We start from the raw sequence: 21,391 nt of genomic DNA, 5'->3' as shown, positions 1-21,391 counted from the left end.
AATCTTGTGGGTGCAGTCTATCTCCCAAAAGCGACCTCTATGTCAATGTACCCTCATTCGCGGGAAACAACAAATAGTGCTTAATGGGATTATTGACACTGGAGCTGATGTTACTGTAATATCTCAGGCCAAAAGGACACCACAATGGCCTTTAGCCAATGTTTCCCAAACATTAGCTGGAATCAGCGGGACTGGTAGCAGTCACCAAAGTCTGGAATTAATCCAAATTCGAGGTCCAGAGGGACACATAGCCTCCATTAAGCCTTTTGTATTGCCCATTCCGATGATCTTGTGGGGGCGAGATGTGTTGTCCCAGTGGGGGATGTCTATTCAGACCCAATTTTAGATGGGGCCATTGAAGTGCGCGACACCCTGAAAATAACCTGGAGGACTGAGACCCCCATTTGGGTTGATCAGTGGCCCCTTCCACTGGAAAAGCTTCGCGCCCTCCAAGAATTAGTTGCCAAACAATTACTGAAAGGACATATTGTGCCTTCTACCAGTCCTTGGAATTCACCTATTTTTGTTATCAAAAAACAGTCTGGCAAATGGCGCTTACTCCATGACCTTAGAAAAATTAATGATGCTATGGAAAATATGGGGGCCCTACAACCCAGCCTCCCGTCCCCTACTATGATCCCTCGAGATTGGCATTTGACTGTAATCGATCTCAAAGACTGTTTTTTCAATATTCCCTTGCATCCAAATGATGCTCCTAAATTCACTTTTTCTGTTCCAAGCGTTAACATGCAAGCACCGTTGCAGAGATACCAGTGGGTTGTGCTACCACAAGGAATAAAGAATAGCCCCACAATTTGTCAGTGGTATGTAGCTGAAGTGCTTAGCCCTGTCAGGGTCGCTGTGCCCAGTGCTTTGCTATATCATTACACGGATGATATTCTAGTGGCTGCACAACACCATGAGGTCATGGAGAAAGCCGTAGCCCTTGTCACGGCCGCTGCTGATTCGTCAGGCCTTTGTATTGCGCCAGAAAAAATTCAAAAAACATCGCCATGGAAGTATTTGGACTGGCATATAAGGGCTCAGTCCGTGATCCCACAACCTTTACAGATACGAGCAGATGTAAAAAATTTACATGATGTGCAGAAACTATTAGGAACAATTAACTGGATCCGTCCGCTGTTGGGAATTTTTAACACAGACTTAGGTTCGTTATTCAAACTGCTCAAGGGAGACACTGACTTGTGTTCCCACCGCAGTCTTCGTCCTGAGGCCATTGATTCTTTACAGAAAGTTGCTACAGCAATCAGCTTTAAACAAGAGCATCAGTGGGCTCCTGAGTTCCCTTTTTATCTAATCATTTTAAACCCTGCTCGACAGCCTCATGCTCTGATATTCCAGTGGGATCCTAGAAAATCAGACCCACTGTTGATCATTGAATGGATCTTTTTGCCGAATCAATCCTCAAAAACTATTTTACTCAGCACGAAATGTTTGCTTGCTTAATCATTAAAGCCAGGCAGCGCTTATTAACATTATCAGGAATGGATTTTACTTGCATCTGTCTGCCCGTGGCAAATCTGTATTTGCAATGGCTTTATCAGCAATCAGATGCCTTCACTATGGCACTTACTGACTATACAGGACAACTCACATCCCATCCGCTTTGCATAAGTTATTCAATGCTGATTTTCGATTAATGCCTAAACCAAAAAAGAGTGACCAACCATTACAAGCCCTCACTGTATTTACAGATGGGTCCGGGAAAACGCATAAGTCAGTTATCTTATGGTGGGATGACCAACGTGAACAATGGAACTCAGACATAGACACCGTTCTTGGGTCCCCCCAAATAGTGGAACTGACTGCGGTAGTTTGAGTTTTCCGAAAGTGGACCACACCACTTAATCTTGTTACTGATTCTGCTTATGTTGCAGGGATTGTAGAGAGAGCTGAAGCATCTTTGCTGCGTGACTTCTCACATCCTAACCTTTTTGCCTTGTTACAGGAGCTCATCTTTCTTTTGGATTCTCGTCCTCACCCCTATTTTGTTATGCATATTAGATCACACACTTCTCTACCTGGCTTTATTGCAGAAGGGAATCGACGAGCCAATCTGTTGACATTACCAGTGCAGGTATTGCCTGATCGCATAGCACAAGCTAAACTTAGCCATTCCTTTTTTCACCAGAATGCGGGAGGCCTTAAAAGACAGTTTGGCCTCACCTCTCAGGAAGCATCTAATATCATCGCTGTATGCCCGGATTGCCAAAGACATTCTTTCCCGTCGATAGCAGGAGGTGTTAATCCCAAAGGACTGCAAAGTTTACAATTATGGCAAACAGATGTAACTCACTATTTGGAGTTTGGTAAACTGAAGTATATTCACTCTTCTATAGATACCTCCTCCAGTGCCTTGTTCGCCTCTTGTCACACAGGAGAAAAGGCACGTGACGTCCGCAAACATTTGATGTGTGCCTTCGCTACTTTGGGTATACCCCCTCAAATAAAAACAGATAATGGACCTGCATACATCTCAACCGCAACGAAGGCGTTCTTTGACTCTTGGGGCATAACCCATATTACCGGTATCCCTCATGCCCCCACAGGTCAATCTTTGATTGAGCGCTCTCACCAATCGCTGAAACGCCTGTTGCAACAACAAAAAAGGGGAATAGGAACCGTTACTCCTGAGGAGCGCTTGCAGAAAGCTTTGCATGTTTTTAATTTTTTGAATTGTTCTTTGATAGATAACAACCCTCCAATTGTTCAACATTTTAATACAGCTGTGTCACTCGAGGCACAAGTCAAAGCCCCGGTATTGGTTCGCGACCCAGAAACAGGTAAGGTCATGGGACCATATCCTCTTGTTACATGGGGCAGAGGTTATGCTTGTGTCTCCACAGAGAACGGCCCCCGATGGATCCCGGCAAAGAATGTGCGACCCTTCCGTGAATCCTTACAACAATCATCTGGTGAAAACCTCAGTCATCCTCGGGACCAGTTCCCCGAACAACAATTTGACGAATCCACGGAGGAAGATCGGGATGACAGGGGCTGAACACGGGAAGCGTGAAAAAACTGTATGAACCAGGGCAGAAGAACACCCGTCGCTGGAATCACTTGCGTCTTATGCAAATCTTGTGAACCTTGGGTTTTGTGTATATGTTATACCTGTGAGAAGGAGTGGTGGCGCTGAGCAACTCTCGCAAGGCGATGGTGTGAGGACTGTTTAGAAAAAGAGATTGATGTGGTAAGACTTTTGCTCGCCACAGGACATGAATTATCAGGGAATGATCAATATGTAGGAAAGTGTATAAATTGGGCTAATTTAGTAGAAAAAAGGGCACGAGAGGCTATTATTTGTAATATAGAGTGCTGTAGAATAAATTTAGTACCTGCTATATGGGCCGTCCTTCAACAGGACAGGACTCAAACAAAAGAACGATGCAAGAAACGGTTTGCATGGAAACTCGAAAAGGGACGAAAGGCATTTTTCAATTAGTAATTCTTATTATGATCATGTCAGGAAGCACGTGGAGCTACCCTTTTTTGCCTGCTCTACCTAAAGTTAATATATGGGTGACACTAGCAAATCTCACAGGACAAGACACGTTGTGCCTTGCCACTGCTTCTCCCAGTAATCCATTTTCTACATGTCTGGTGGGATTACCACTGGATAAGTGGCCAACACCTGAGAGTCTCTTGAAAACCCTTTTTCAAAACAGCATATCTAAAAAAAGTTGCTGACCTTTGGGATGCATGGACCCCATATCTTCCCCCTGCCGCCCTAGAGCCACAGGAAATTGAACTCCTTGGATCAGTGAAAATAGATTTTTGTGTCAGGTTTAATTATGTGGGAAAAAAGCAATCCAAAGTATGGAAAGAAAAATCTCCCATTCATCCCATTTTTAGAAATGTTACTGTTTGGTGTCATTATACAGCGATAAAGTTATCCAAATCTAGTAATGTTCCCCTTTTGTTGCCATCAGGAATATTTTTTATTTTTGGGGATAGAGCTTGGCCCATGATCCCTTCTCATATAAAAGGAGGACCATGTAGCCTTGGACGTCTAACTGTCCTAACCCCCAATACATCTATGATCTTACAACATCACCTTTCCCACAGAGTAAGACGAGGAATTCATGCATACACCTCTGAGTGCGATGACAATGTAAAATTTTGGTCTTATGGCCAGCATTTCGCCGCCTCTCCCCTATTATCTGGAGGTGAGGCCACAAAAGCATTAGCAACTCTGGATAAACTCAGCTGTTGGCTTGCAAAACAAATGAACGCTACTAGCAATGCGCTTTCTGGACTTTTATTAGATGTAGACAGTGTGCAACATGCTACCCTTCAAAAGAGAGCTGCAATAGATTTTTTGCTTTTGGCTCAGGGACATGGTTGTGAGGATTTTGAAGGTATGTGTTGTATGAATCTTTCTGATCACTCGGAATCTATTCATGCGAGCATTCAACAGCTCAGGATGGCAGTCTCCAGACTTCAACAAAGTGACAGTTGGGATTGGTTAGATAAACTTTTTGAAGGATGGGGGCTGTCAGGATGGTTAAGGAGTCTTGTAAAAATGATTGTGTATGCTTTGGCTGTCTTTATTCTTTTATTACTTCTTTTACCATGCTTATTGCAATGCCTGCAAGGATTAATGGCATGTTCTTTAAAAAGGATCCTTGTCGTGCAGCAGGAAGGGGGAGATGTAGGACAAGGTCTGACAGGCAGTGGAAAAATCCAAAGTACAGAACGATTGTTTAAGGGGGATGTGTTGGATAAGCTCGGCCACAGACCTTGGATAAGCTAAAAACAAGAACTCCCCTCAAGAAAAGAAGAGCAAGGAGTAACAGCTATGTGGGCTACGTGCAAATGGCATAGCAACCATCTAGATAGCAGGAAACATTGTTACTGTCTAAAGAAGCTAATGACCTGCAAAAAGAGTAGATATCTGTAGCTATGCAGCAATGCCAAATATTAGCTCATACAGCAATGGACTATAACCAATCAGCGTGAAACGTGTCGCTTGTAAGTCACTTATAACTAGTATAAATATATGTTAAGAATACAATAAAATCGACATCTTGCTTGCATCAGGCTGTGTCCCATCTCTCAATCGCGGCAAATGGCATCTTGACTTGTATCAGAAACGGCGTGACCAGCAGGTTCAGGCAGGTTATTCTCCCCCTGTACTCAGCACTGTTGAGACTGCACCTCAAATACTGTGTTCAGTTCTGGGCCCCTCACCACAAGAAGGATGTTGAGGCTCTGGAGCATGTCCAGAGAAGAGCAACAAAGCTGGTGAAGGGGCTGGAGAACAAGTCTTACGAGGAGTGCTGAGGGAACTGGGGTTGTTTAGCCTTGAGAAGAGGAGGCTGAGGGGAGACCACATTGCTCTCTATAACTACGTGAAAGGAGGTTGTAGAGAGGAGGGTGCTGGCCTCTTCTCCCAAGTGACAGGGGACAGGACAAGGGGGAATGGCCTCAAGCTGCACCAGGGGAGGTTCAGGCTGGACATCAGAAAAACATTTTTCACAGAAAGGGTCATTGGGCGCTGGAACAGGCTGCTCAGGGAGGTGATGGAGTCACCATCCCTGGAGGTATTTAAAAGACAGATGGATGAGATGCTCAGGGGCATGGTTTAGTGTTTGATAGGAATTGTTGGACTTGATGATCTAAGAGGTCTTTTCCAACCTAGTGATTCTGTGATTCTGTAAGGTGCAAGCAGGTGGTTGATCTCCTAAGCCTGGTAGCAGAGCTGCGAGAGGACGCAGACAGGCTAAGGAGCATCAGGGAGTCAGAGCTAGAGATAGACTGGTGGAACCACAACCTGAGCTCCAGGATACAGGAGCAGAATCAGCCACTGGAAAAAGCCCCTGATCAAAGGGATCTGGTGTCCTCCTCCCACCAGGATGTAGGCAGGGGCTTAAAGGGATGTAGTGAGTGGAAGCAATTCACCAACGGGGCGGAAAATTAACCCCCCTCTTGCCCACTCCTCCCCAGGTGCCTCTGCACAAAAGATATGAGGCTCTAGATGTGGAAGATGGACCAGAGGAAAATGTGGGGGATGGACCGGAGGAAAACATCTACATCAGAGCAAGGGCCGAGACTGGAACGACGCACACCCTGTATTACTACAACTGCCACAAGGACAAAAAGTAGAGTCATAGTTGTAGGAGACTCTGCTGAGAGGAACAGAGGGTGCAATATGTCCAGCAGACCCAATTCACAGGGAAGTCTGCTGCCTCCCTGGTGCCTGGGTAAGGGATATTGCTAGGAAACTTCGCAGTCTGGTAAGGCCCTCAGACTACTACCCCTTACTGCTGTTTCATGTGGGAGGTGACAAAGTTGCAGTACATAGACCAGGGGTGATTAAAAGAGATTTCAAGGCCTTGGGATGGCCAAACTATCCTATGATACTATGATTCTATGATTATATGATTTTTATAAATGACACAATCATAGAATCATAGAAGAGTTAAGGTTGGAAAAGACCTTAAATATCATCTAGTTCCAATCCCCCTGCCATGGGCAGGAACATCCCACTAAAGCAGGCTGCCCAAGGCCCCATCCAACCTGGCCTTGAACACCTCCAGGGATGGGGCATCCACAACTTCCCTTGGCAACCCCTTCCAGTGTCTCACCACTCTCATGGTGAAGAAATTCTTCTTTATGTCTAGTCTAAATCTGCCCCTCTTCAGTTTGTACCTGTTCCCCCTCATCCTATCAGCACAAGCCTTTATGAATAGCCCATCTCCAGCTATCCTGTAGGCCCCCTTCAGGTACTGGAAGATCGCTATAAGGTCTCCTCAGAGCCTTCTCTTCTCCAGGCTGAATGAGCCCAACTCTCTCAGCCTGTCCTCATATGGAAGGTGCTCCAGCCCTCCGATCATCTTTGTAGCCCTCCTCTGGTCCCGTTCCAACAGCTCCATATCCTTCTTATGTCGAGGATTCCAGAACTGGACACAGTATTCCAGGTGAGGTCTCCCAAGACAGGAATAGAGGGGCAGAATCAGTTCCCTCGACCTGCTGGCCACACTTCTTTTGATGCAGCCCAGGATATGGTTGGCCTTCTGGGCTGCGAGCACACATTACCAGCTCATGTCAAGCTTCTCATTGACCAGTATCCCCAAGTCCTTCTCTGCAGGACTGCTCTCAATCACACCATCCCCCATTGTGTACTGAAAATGGGGATTGCCCCAACACAGTTGTGGGACCTTACACTTGGCCTTGTTGAACCTCATGACTTTCTCACAGGCCCACTTCTCCAGCCTGTCCAGGTCCCTCTGGATGACATCCTGTCCTTCTGGTGTGGCAACTACACTACTCAGCTTGGTGTCATTTGTAAACTTGCTGAGTGTGTGTCACACCACAAGGGAGACAGAGTATGACCCAGAACTGTATTTAAACATTTAGTTTGTTACCTATAATGTTACAATTCTAAGTCAAGAATATTAAGCTTAAGTCTAACCAATATTAGCATCCTATAAGGATTTGTGAGGGACCATACGACCTGTGCAGAGTTCGGTGATAAAGTCTTTAGATGTTCTGCAAACGCTCTGGTGTTCGGTGTTCGTAGATTGTTGATGTCGATGGGGGATCTCAGACCAGCTGAGAGGGAGCTCCGATTAGGGCTTGTTCCTCTCATTCTCTTATAGTCCATTCTGGAGTGATAACATCTCGGGTACCAGTTGGCCCATCTCCTTTACTTTGGTCAGTGGTGCCTGATGGTATGGGACACAGTGGATTGCTTAATCCCCACCAACCATGTAGGAATCCAGAAAATCCAGGGTCATAGATCAGGATGTTTCAATCACAAAAACTCGTGATCGAAATCACCCAAGTACAACATATGTAGATTTCTTTTCACAAATCTTATTAATACTTCTGTTTTGAGGATCACCTCTGAGTCTTTGTTCTGAAATCTATGGTGTAAATCTGATAAGGGAGGGGATGACCAGGTGCCAGTTTAGTCATCCTGATAGGCAAACGAGTGGCAGAGACATAATGGCTCATTCTCCCCAACTCATCCTTGCTGCACAGGTGGGCTTTGATATGGACGCTGATGTGGATTGGCCACCAGACCTCCGTCTGGCCCCTCTCCACCCCACGACTCAGAAAAGGAAGCAGCCCTCTTCAGCAGCTTCAAGAGGGGGAGGGATATGTCATTTCTACCCCATGGCTTTGTCACTCGTATACCTATTAAATTTAATCAAAGCATGTCAAAATATTGAGGACTATCACGACAAACACCATGGTTATCCTCGATAATAGGAATCATGTCATATTCAGAAGTGATCATCAAAGCATTCACACGTTTGACCACTAGATTCACAAACAATTGCTTAACACAAGCCAACACAATTATTATAACCACAATGATAATAACCAATCCTATATATTCTACCAGTGAAGCTAACCATCCTTGAATACTAATCCCAAATTTTTGTAACAACCCTGCAACCCATCCAATAGGGCTGTTGGTTCCAGGTTGTGCTCTCACGAACAATCCACTCGTATGGGCTCCAATAGTTGCTAAAGCCCTTTGACCTTCTTCCACTGTGGATGATACATTTGGTATAGCAATACAACACTCATCAATAGAGTAATTCAATAACCCACATACACCCTTTTCCTTTAACAAAATCATATCTAATGCTAACCAGTTTTGTAAAGCCATTTTAGAAACAGCCTGTATTTGACGGTTCATGGCCCCAAAGGTTATCTGTGACCAGTTACTTAATAGTGACACTTGCCAAGTGATATTCTCAATGGCAAACTGATGTATCTGGATCAAACTTCCTGGCATAAAGATTGAGCTAAAGGCCAAAGAAATTTTTTGTGCAAATGAATAATAATTGGGCATTGTCCATGAATCCAAATAGGAGAGTCCTACCTCTCGTTTGTGTCTCTTTGACAGGGGTGATGGTAGATGCGAAAACATTCTAGAGGGACACATTGTTGGGAGCCCAAGTCCACAACAGAGTCCAGAGTGTTCATTGGGATTTATGTGAGAATACAGATTTCCATCAGAACAAACCCACAATGTTCCCTTTGGGCTTGGGAAAAGAGCTGTGTCACAATTAGAGTCATCTGTTCCAGTGGATCATCGATGGATGGTCCGATCAGGATTTGTCATAAAAGGTCTCTGAGGGATTTTACACATATCTGTCAGAGTACTCCACTCAAATACATTCTTATCCACTCCTGCAGGACCTAAAGTCATGTTACATAGGGACAAGCGATCCAGCTTCTCGGGTAATGGTATGGTATGATTATAACACAAACAAGCTTGTCGGAAAGCAGTGACTAATGCACTTTTCTCCATATGGTTTTAAGGTATTTCCCAAAATTGGAACAATTTAAAACAGTCTGACAAGTAAACAATGGATGTGATATATTAACCTCTGTTGATTTAGGGTTAAGAGGATCAAAAGGATGATGTCCTTGTTGTGGTCTTAATCCTGTCCAAAAATATAATGACCAGACACAATCAGCTGACACATTATAACTGTACCAATGACTCCTACCTGGCCAGCTACAATCCTTTCCCAATGTGTGTGGAAAATCAAAACACCAGGTCAAGTTAGTCTGTATGATGTACGGATGTGTAAGTGGCGTAAACTCATCACTGGGAGGCCACCAAGGAAAAACTTCACACATTTCAGTGATATTTTCCCCCACTATTATTGACGTGCCATCGTGAAGGTGTTTGGTATATGTATCCTCTTTGATACACTGTAAACTACCTGATATATTTGCCACCCTGGCTCAAATAATCCATTCTGAGCTCTGTTGCCGCGGATTCATTCCATAAGTTTTTTGAGTCTCCCACAACATTTGGGTGTTGCTTGTCAGTCTAAATTAATCATATATTGATCTTAGGTCTATATTGAATACTCCAAATGGTATTCCCTTGCCTGCACTCTCGGGTAACTCTATGCACAATCCTCCACCAGTCAAATTTATCAAACTAATAAACCCCTTAACCATATCAAATGCTTAATTATCGGTTATTGCCTCATCAGTTCGCTTCTTCCGATTCACCTTAAATGGCATGTCATGCAAATACAACACAAAAAGAAATACACTTGCTAGCACTAATACAAAATTTTTATACATAATTATAGCAAAAATTGCTTAATTCTTAATCCACTTAGGTCTATCAACACCTCTCCTTAACCATAAAACTATTCACACAATTATAAACAATGCCTGTTGTTCTTAACAGGTTAACATCTGGGTTTCCACACTACAATTACAAATAAGGTGATAACTATAAGTAATGCAGCCAGAAGTTGTCCTGCGGGACAGTCAATCTTGATCCAGTCAAGTCCTTTGTGCCAGGTACAATTCATTGCCTGTAAGACAAAAGAAACATTTTTCCATCCTATTAAAAGGACGGGAAGATCCATCTGGTTAAGATTCGATGAGTTTTCCCAGAGTAATCCTGAGCCTCCCATGTATAAACGTTTTTGGGTTTGGTCAGTATCATTGGGACATTGCCAATATGAGGCAGCTTTACCAAGACTGGTTGTCCTGAATGATATTTATCAGGATATTGGCCTGATTTCTTGTTATCTATGGGAACTAAGGTTGGTGTTGAGGACAAAAAGGCTTTCATTTTTGGACTCCCACCACCAGTCCACCAGTTATTGATCAGAAATACTGCTTTGGATACATGGAGGTCCCAATTCACCTCAGTTATTTTGGCATACTTCTTGACCAAACCATTAATGCATTCTACTATTCCATTGGCTTGTGGGTAGTATGGAGTATGAAAGGTCCAATGAAAGGAATTGAAATCTCCAGCAAGGAAATATGTTTCACAGACATCTGATTCACCTGAAGTTCAGGGGAAAATTCTAAGGGATTTGTGTTATGAGCGAAACTCCAGACTGTGCCATCAGGAAGTTTCCACCGTCTCCCCTGTAACAAATCAAAACCTAAAATGTTTTACACGAGTGGCACCAATCAGAACCCATGTAAGGCACTGTTTCGTTTGTCCTGGTAAGCCAATTCCAACAGGGCTGTGGGACATTGATGTTTTATATTATCAATTCCCATAACTTCCATGTAAGGTCGGCCGCCTTTTATGTCTAATAATTTAGCCGTCTTCTGTGACAACACTGATACTTGTGTGCCCGTATCTATCAGAAATTCAACACAAGTTTCCTGCCTACCGACAGGTAGAACAATAATGGGGGAAGGAGTATTTAAAAGACTCTTAGCACCACATACTGGTCTTGTGAGCCATTGTATGGCCAGAACCTGAGCTTCAGGATGACTCACTGCCTGGCCTGGGAAATGGAGTTTTTTCGATTAGAGTCCTCCAACTGGATCAAATTCCCTTGTTCTTCTGACTGCCTTGGGAGAGAAGGAGCAGTGGGGACAGAGGGCAAGTCAGGGGGTTTGGGAGACTATCCCGTCACAGCCCGTAGTAGTTGTGTTAATTCTGCCACAGAAGCCTGTTGCAACATAGTTTTTGGTATGCCTGCACTGACTGCTTGCCGATAAAGATAATTCTGTTCCAAACCAGCTTTATTACCATTAGTAGCTGCAAGGGCTCTATGGTGCCACTGATGATTCCCTCGAAGGGATTGATTGGAGCCTCTAGCAGCATTAGTATCCAGGAATCGTATCCTCCGATAAGATTCCCTGGGCTCATGTGGCTGAGAACTAGTGATCGACCATCCCATTCTCCTACCATAGCTTATGATTTCCTGGATTAACTCGTTCCATGTAGGAATGGCCTGAGCTTGTCGTTACTGAGCATTCCTACCAAATTCCCTAGCTTGCATCACCTGCAGTATCTGATCTTGAATGCCTGCTACATATGATTTCAGACTATCCGGTAACCCTCTTACCAGTGGAGTCAGTCTATCTGGATCCACTGGGGCCAGCATGGGAGAATTATGTATTAACCCCTGCTCATACATAGCTTGAATACATGCAGCCTTCTGTACGGACGTTGATAAATCAGAAAAACACGGGGTCTTGATTACTAAGGGATCCCCATGCTCCTGCGGATCAATACCTCCAGCCTAATAAGCTGCACGGGCTGTCAGAGACCTATTGTGCTGCCCTGGAATTAAATTTAGAAACACACCAGGTCCTCAGTATCCACCAGCTTCTTGATCACTCAACATAATACGATCTCCCCCCAGTTCAGAAACTCTGCACACATACTCAGTCTCTGATTCTTGGGGTTTCCTTGCAAACTTCTCTTGTAGATTGGCTAACTCAGCCGGTGACCAAGTAGCTGTTCTAACTCTAACCACAGTTTCCTCCCCTCTGCCATCTGCTGACGGTTTGGTAGTTGTCTCTGTTTAGATAATAGGCCTCAGGGACACTGTGCTATTAGTTACATCACTATGATCATCCTCACTATCTGAATTCCAGATATCTCCATCCCATGTTTCAGGATCAGCTGCCACCACCAACTTCTGTATTTTCTTTGAGGCATTAGAGAGCGGTAGTTGGGATAACAACAAATTTAACATAGTTTTTAAGACTTGCTCTCTGCTCTCAGCTTGCCGAAGATCTTCTGCTATCTTTCCCTTCTCCTGCTGGATATTCGCAAGTTCCCAATTACAGGTTCTGAGAGTATTCTCCAAGCTAGTAGCTTACTGCCTTAAATTCTCAGATTCCTGTTTATAATTTGCAGCTCTCTGCTTTTCCAATTCTAGTTCCTCCTTTAAATGATTCAACACTGTTTTATCCAAGTCCTCTTGTAAATCCTTATATGAGGGGGTTGTTTTTTCAAAAGCTTGAGCCTCCTTCTGAGCACAAGACAAGCAGGCTCCTAACACTGCACAAATAACTTTTTTACCTTTTCCTTTCTTAGCTTTGTTTTCCTGGCGAAGTTGCTCAATGCGTGAGACAATTTTGTCTTCATTTTTCCAGTTATCTTTTGCCCAATCTCTCCCTTGAGGGGAGGGTTTACATTTGAATTTTCCCAAGAGCATGTCTAGTGCCATTGTGAGAAAAGTGTAGATGTAATTCGTGCCAGAAAATGCAGTGTAATGCCTGTTGGTACACGACCTGCAAATTAGTGTTACAGACAATAAGGAAAAAGGCCTGCTGGGATGATTTGGAGCCTGGATGAAGGTCAGGACCTCCTAAGGAGGCATGGAACAAAAGCAGGAGACTTTGCGGTTTAACTTGATAACGACCTGAAAGACACATTGTGCAGGAAACCGAGCTCAAAGTGCAGAAGTGACGATAAGGAAGAAGACAAGAAAATCAAGAAAATCGCCTTAAAAGGAACTAAGAAACCTGAAAACAGCTTAAACCTACTCTTGAGAAATTGCCACATGGACAATATTGACCTGCAGAAGAATATAAAAGGAACTAAGAACTCGGACTTAGATGTGTGTTGTTGGTGGAGCGGAGACTCCCCAGTGCACCCAGCACTGTTTGCTTCTATGCTTTCCCATATAAACATAGTAAAGCAATCTTTTGCAGAAATTATGATTGATTGAGTATTTATAACAAAACTGGGGGCTTGTCTGGGATATTGGCTTGAATTGCCAGAGACATTCCTTTGTTCGGGGGCCGCCCCACTAACCGTGGCCTGGCGAAGGAATGATTCTGGTAGATACCTTGCCAATATCAACCCTGAATAGAGGAAAGCTAGAAGTAAAGTTTGAGCTCCCTACAAAATCACTGCAGCCAAATTTGTACCCATAATTCTTGTGCACGAAGATCTGGACGGGAATGTCGGACTGTAAGTACCATTTGGTTGGGTGGATAGCCAAAGTGTGCGTGCTTGAGACACAACAGGGTTGTGAAGCAAGTGTGGACCTCTTCTAGGTGCATTTCCAGTCTCCCGTGAGGGCCCTGGTCACCGAAGGAGGGAAGTGAGTGAAAAAGGGTGAAAGGAGTCACACTTGGTGGAGATGGGGCAAAGGAAAAGTAAATTCCCTAGCCCCGGGAAGGGCCCACAGAGAGGTCCTCGGAAATGGATAGGGAGTAAGTTACCAGAAATACCCTCAGACAGTCTGCTGGGGTTAATGTTCAAACACTGGGATGAATGGCCATCCCGGAAGGAGAAGAGTAAGGAGGAAATGGTCCTTTACTGTATGGAAGTTTGGACCAGGGAGGAAATAAGGCTTGACCATTTGTTTTGGCCAATTTTCGGATCATTTGATGATTGGATTTGTCAGGCTTTGAATCTATATGTAAATGGGAAGGAACCATTCAGCCAGGAGGAAAGTGACTAAGCTGCTTTATGGCAAGGGTCCTCAATGAGAGAGGACCTTAAGAAAGAAAAAGAAGGACAAACAAGATTGGGAGGTTTTAGATAATTTACCACCCCCATATGAAACCCAGGGGAAGAGAGGGTGGAACCCCCCCCAACTCCAGATAATGGAGGTCCTACAGCGCCCCCCGCAGTCACCACCCGCTTTGCAAACTAGAAGTAGAACTAGAAGAGAGGAGGAACCATCAAAGGAACTCCTCCCTTTACAAGAAGTTCCTCTGGGAGGAAATGTCGGGGGAATAGGATTTGTAGCAGTTCCCCTCAATACAGGGGATGTAAGAACATTTAAAAAGGAAATGGGGCAACTGTTAGAAGATCCCTTGGGGGTCTCTGAAAAATTAGACCAATTTTTGGGCCCCAATACCTATACATGGGATGAAATTCAGTCAATTTTAAGTATATTATTTACTATGGATGAGAGAGAAATGATAAGACAAGCAGGTATGCGAAATTGGGAAAGACGACATCTGCAGGGTCCGCCAGGAGAGCAGAAACAGCCGAATCAAAATCCCAGTTGGAATCATCAAAATGTACATGATAGGCAAAACATGTCGGATTTAAGGGAAATGCTTATTCAAGGCATTAGGGAGGTGGTTCCCAGGGGACAAAATATAGTTAAGGCCTTTGGGGAACATCAGGGGAGAGATGAATCTCCCACTGACTGATTGGAAAGATTAAGGAAAAGTCTCCAAATGGAGTAGATCCCAACTCCCCAGTCGGGAAGGCTTTATTAAAAACTCAGTTTGTGGCTAGATCCTGGGAGAATATTCGGAAGAAATTGGAGAAGCTAGATAGGGGTCTGCAGGACCTCCTTCGGGAGGCTCAAAAGGTTTATGTACGACGTGATGAAGAAAAGCAAAAAGCAAAGGCAAAAATTTTCATGGCCGCTGTTAGAGAAACACAAAGGAATACACAATACCACAGCCCTAATATTAAACCTTCAGGGAACCTCTTCAGAGGAGAAAAGCCATGAAATTATAGGGCCCCCATCGGAGAAGGCCCCGAATGTTATTATTGTGGAAAGAAAGGTCATCTTAAACAAAACTGTAAAAAGAAAATGCAGGACGAGAAAATGTTTCAGGAGGGTTAGGCGCATCGGGGGCTCTACATCCTGGGGACAACATCATCATCAGAGCCCTTGATAAAATTACAGATAGGTCCCCAGGGGGAAGAAGTCATCTTCCCAGTAGACACCGAAGCTGAGAAATCTACCATTTGAAAATTACCAAAAGGACAACAATTCAGTAAGGAAAATACCTTGGTAGTGGGAGCAAAGGGGGAACCTTTTAAAGTTCCCATCATTAAGAATGTATTGATAGAATCAGAAACCAAAATCTGTGTCGCGAACTTATTATTAGTTGAGGAGGCAGACTTTAATTTATTAGGGAGAGATTTAATTATTTCTTTGGGAATCAATTTGACAGTTGATAAAGGATCAATAATGGTGAAGTAGTTAAACAAATTACAGCCGAAATACAGAAGGTAGCACACGTCCCCGTCAAAACTTGGAAAGGCTGGGACATTGACCTGTTTTCCTGGCTTCCCGGAAGTCCATGGGAAAAACGAATCTTATTTTATTTGTTATGTGAATTAGCCACGTTGTTTTTGCCATATGCTATTCTATGTTTTATACGATTAATTCAACACGTTATAACTAACATGCAATTTGCTACTATGATCTAACCTGACGGTGTTAAACAAATTTGAGCTGTACGCCAAACCACACAGTCCACAATAAAGATTATATAGTTAATGCAATCCCAAGACAAGTTTAGTGAACTATTAAACAATTTAATAGAAAATAAGAACCTGAGAACAATTAACTGTATAACAATCCAACAAAATCCCAAGTGACACAATCAAAACAGAAATACACCACCCGTGAGTTCAGCACAGTCCTTTGGTGGTTGTCAGGATGATGGACGACCTGACTGGGACTGGAAGGGGTGGACAAATATGGTTCTGTCTCTCTCTCTCCCGTAGCATGCTGCATGATCGTGAGGCACCCGACGCTCACTCGACGATGACCTTCAATCCTTCTGTCCATCGTGGTCTTTTCTCATGACGATAGGAAAAGTCCAACAAGGAACTATGCGCCACATGGCAACTAACCTTGTCCTTTTTTGGTTTGGTTTGTTTTTTTGGTTTTTTTTATAAAGCTGTCTCCAGTACCTGAACTGAAACTTGAGGCCATGCTCATGGCCTTAGTGGTCTTGGTCTCAGTCTTGGTCTCGGTCTTGGCCTTGGACAAGTGGAAGGGGGAGACAGTCTTCTTCTTCTAAGCCAGCCCCTAGTCACACATTCATATATTGTGGTGGCAGCCACTATCATGGTCACCTGTACGAAATACCCCACCAGCATGCCAACGCAAAGGGGTTCGTCCCAGATTCCGGCCATTTTTTTTTTTTTTTTTTCTGCTGAGATGGGTGCTGGTGGCTCAGCCGAAGCTAAGTGCGCAGTGAGACCCTCTCACCCCTCCTCACCTCCTAGAACACATGCGCAAGCCCTGGACACATGCGCTTTAAGTTAAAGAGGTGGGGGTATTTTTTTTTGCTGCATATGTTGACTCCGACCCCCAAACCCCTACCGCCAAGACCAATTGATAATATGAGAAATTGACCATTGACAGGTTAAAATGGACTGAAGAGGGTGAAAAGAGATACCAAGAATTAAAAGCAGATCAAGGATCGCATTTTACATCAAAGGTTCTCAAAATTATCATAGCAGCTGTAGGTATAAAATGTGAATATCACACCCCATGGCATCCCCAAAGTTCTGGTAGAGTTGAACGAGTGAATATAGAAACAAAAATGGCATGGATAAAATGTCTTCCATTAGCCCTATTAAATGTTAGGACAATGCCACATTTGGAGAGTGGCTTATCACCTTTTGAAATGTTATATGGGATGCCATATTCCCATGGTATGCCCCATTGATCACCCACGGGTAAATGATATGTTTATTCAATCTTATATAATTACTTTGCCTATTAATACAAAATGTCCCTTTGGGATTTGCAATACATAAAATACAACTGGGAGATTATGTAATGGTAAAAGGCTGGAAAGAAACTTCCCTCGCTCCTTGATGGGATGGACCATTCCTTGTGTTTTTGACTACAGACACTGCAGTACAAACCGCTGAGTCACCACTTGTCATGGATCTCCATCTGGACTTTGAGCCATTGACCACTACTCTTTGAATACAACCATCCAACCAGTTTCTTATCCACCGTACCATCCACCCATCAAATCCATATCTCTCCAATTCAGAGAGAAGGATGTTGTGGGGGACCATGTCAAAGGCTTTACAGAAGTCTAGATAGATCACATCTGTCGGTTTACCCATGTCCACTGATGTGGTTACTCCATCATAGAAAGCCACTAATAAGTTGGTCAGACAGGATTTGCCCCTGGTGAAGCCATGCGGGCTGCCATTAATCACCTCCCTGTCCTCCATGTGCTTTAGCACAGCTTCTAAGAGGATATATTCCATGATCTTCCCAGGCACAGAGGTGAGGCTGACAGGTCAGTAGTTCTCAGGGTCATCTTTTCTACCCTTTTTAAAAATAGGCACAACATTACCCTTCTTCCAGTCTCCAGGGTCTTCTCCTGACTGCCATGACTTTTCAATTATCATGGAGAGTGGCTTGGCAAGCACATTGGCCAATTCCCTCAGGACTCTGGGATGCACCTCATCAGGTCCCATGGACTTATATATGTTCAGGTTCCTCAGGTGTTCGTGAATCTGATCCTCCTCCTGTGGGAGGGGATCTGCCTCCCTGGTCACCATCTTGCTGTCCCATGACCCAGGGCTGAGCTTTGTTTTATTTCATTCCTGTTACTTATAGGAACTGCACTCTATCCACAGAGACCAAATGTGGCCCTGTGATCCAAGCTCTTTCCCTTGGCTTGATGAAGAAATAGTCAGAGATTAGTAGAGTAGTCTAAGAACAAAGCTAAATATACAGACATATATTTGTGTGAAATTTTTGAACAGTAAGTGGGTAAAAACAGTATTTACAAAATTTGAATGGACTAGAAAAACAATCCCCTTCAAAGCCTAAGTAAATTAGCTATGTAAATACTGTAGTATAAAATGTTCTGTAATCCAAAATGAACAGAAATAGTCAACATAATCAGATTGTCACTGCTGAAGGCCCAGTACATACATATGCCATCATTCATGTAAATTAAGAATCACAGAATGGGTTGAGTTGGAAGGGACACTAAAGATCATCTAGTTCCACACCCCTGCCATGGGCAGGGACACCTCCTGCTGGATCAGGCTGCTCAAGACCCCATCCAATCTGGCCTTGAACATCTCCAGGGATGGAGCATCCATGACTTCTCTGGGCAACTTTTCCAGTGCCTCATCACCCTTAGAGTAAAAAATTTCTTCCTAATATCAAATTTAAATCTCCCCTCTTTCAGCTTAAAACTACTACCACCTGTCCTATCCCTGCGCTCCCTGATAAAACATCCCTCCCCAGCTTTCCTGTAGGCCTCTTTTAAGTACTGTAAAGCTGCTATAAGGTCTTCCTGGAGCCTTCTCTTCTCCAGGCTAAACAAGCCCAACTCTCTCAGCCTGTCCTCGTATGGGAGATGCTCCAGCCCTCTGATCATCTTTGTGGCCTTTCTCTAGACTCGGTCTAACAGATACATGTCCTTCCTGTGCTGAGGACTCCAGAACTGGATGCAGTACACCAGGTGAGGTCTCATGCAAGCAGAGTAGAGGGACAAAATCACCTCCTTTGACCTGCTGGCCACACTTCTTTGGATGCAGCCCAGGATACAGTTGGCTTTCTGAGCTGCAAGCGCACATTGCTGGCTCCTGTTGATCTTCTCATCCACCAGTATTCCCAAGTCCTTCTCTTCAGGGCTGCTCTCAATCCATTCTCTGTCCAGCCTGTGTTTGTGCTTGGGATTGCCCCAACCCAGGTGCAGGACCTTGCACTTGGCCTTGTTGAACTTCATGAGGTCTGCACAGGCCCACCTCTCAAGCCTGTCAAGGTCCCTGTGGATGGCATCCTTTCCCTTCAGCGTGTCAACCACACCACACAGCTTGGTGTCATCGGCAAACTTGCTGAGGGTGCCCTCAATCCCACTGTCCATGTCTGCAACAAAGATGTTAAAACAACACTAGTCCAAATACCCACCCCTGAGGGACACCACTCATTACCTATCTCCAGTTGAACATTGATCCATTGACCACAACCCTCTGAGTGTGACCATCTAGCCAATTCCTTAACCACTGTGTGGTCCATCCGTCAAATCCATGTCTCTCCAATTTAGAGACCAGAATGCCATGTGGGACAGTGTCGAAGAAGATTTAATGCGAGAGACAGAGAAATTTAAACGGGAGATTTAATGGGAGATTTAAACGCGGCAAAGCCACCAGTAACAGTTAATCAACGCGGTTTGGCGTCAGACACGGTAAGTGTTGCAGCCGGGCACTAGATCGAGGCGGAGGAACGGTTGACAGAGCGGGGGAAGCCCAGGAACCCCGGAGGGAGCCCGGTAAGCAGGTCCGGACTGCCAGAAGCCCAGGCTCATACGTGGCAGCTGATGCGGCGGGCGCGGTCCCGGAAGCTGCCGCAGGAGATTTAAACGGTCTTCTGGGACCAGGAGCGCTGTGAAAAGGAGCGCGCAAACAGGGGCGTGTTTGAGTGAGAGCCGAGAGCCGTCAGTGAGAGGGAGCCTAGCCATGGTGTCTACTCGGCGAAATGCTGCTTCCTCCGCACCTGCCAGGAGGGACACGTCAGTTCAGAGTGAGCTCCCGGGAAAGCACGTAGCCGTCCAGGTCTCTGGCTGCACAGAGTGCCACCAGCTTGCACTGGAAACGGAGGGCAGCAAGGGCTACATAAGGTGCGAACAGGTGGACTTCCTCCTCAGCCTGGTAGCAGACCTGAAGGAGGAAGTAGAGGCTGAAGAGCATCAGGGAGTGTGAGCTGGAGATAGACTGGTGGGATCACACCCTGAGCTCCAAAGCACAAGAGAAGACACAGATAAGAGCCCAGGGTCAAAAGGATCTGGCATCTTCCCCCGCTAAGGTACTAGGCAAAGGCTCGAAAGGAGGTAGTGAGTGGAAGCGTATCCACCGACGGGGCAGAAAATCACCCCCCTCCTTGCCTGCACCATCTCAGGTCTCGCTCCATGACAGATTTGAGGCTCTCAATGTGGAGGACGGACCAAAGGAAAACATGGAGGAAGATGCACCCACATTAGAGAAGGGTCAGAGACTGAAAAGGCATAAATGCTCTATTACCATGGCTGCCACAAGGATCGATAGGAGAGTCATAGTTGTAGGAGACTCTCTATTGAAGGGGACAGAGGATCCGATATGTTGAGCAGACCCCACTCACAGGGAAGTCTGCTGCCTCCCAGGAGCCTGGGTAAGGGATGTGACCAAGAAACTTCCCAATCTGGTGAGAATTACTGACTGCTACCTGTTACTGCTGCTCCATGTGGGAGGGCATGAAGCAGCAGTAAGAAGCCCCGGGGGGGGTAAAAGATATTTTAAGGCCTTGGGACAGCTGCTGAGGGAATCTGGGGCCCAGGTGACTTTTTTCTTCTCTCCTTCCAGTTACAGGTGGTGACACAGCACAGCTCAGATGGGTCCAGTCTATTAACACATGGCTCCGTGGCTGGTGTCACCACAATAACTTTGGGTTTTCTGATAATGGGATGGCTTACATGGCACCGAGATTACAGGTTTCAGATGGGAGCCACCTTTCTCAGAGGGGGAGGAGGGTCTTTGCCTGGGACCTTGCGGGGGCTTGTAGATAGGGCTTTAAACTAGATATGAAGGGGGAGGGGAATAACATCAAGCTAGCCCTTAAAAAGAGGTGGAAGGATGGGTGTCAGGAGTCAGGTGTTAGGGAAGATACTTCTCTAAAACACCTTATAGGTAATAAAGGGTCCACTGGCAAGGTGATGCAATTGGCAGCCCAGCTGAAATGCTTTTACACTAATGCATGAAGCTTGGGCAACAAGCAGGAGGAGCTGGAAGCTACAGTGGTACTAGAAAGCTATGATCTAGTTGCCATCGTAGAAATGTGGTGGAATGAGTCCCATGACTGGGACATGGCTATCAATGGCTACAGGCTGTTCAGAAGGGACAGATCAGGAAGGAGGGATAGGATGTGAAGAGCTGTTGTTG

Source organism: Cuculus canorus, chromosome W (genome assembly GCF_017976375.1).
Source record: "Cuculus canorus isolate bCucCan1 chromosome W, bCucCan1.pri, whole genome shotgun sequence".
NCBI classification, from domain to species: Eukaryota; Metazoa; Chordata; class Aves; order Cuculiformes; family Cuculidae; genus Cuculus; species Cuculus canorus.
Note: the sequence above shows the minus strand (reverse complement) of the source record.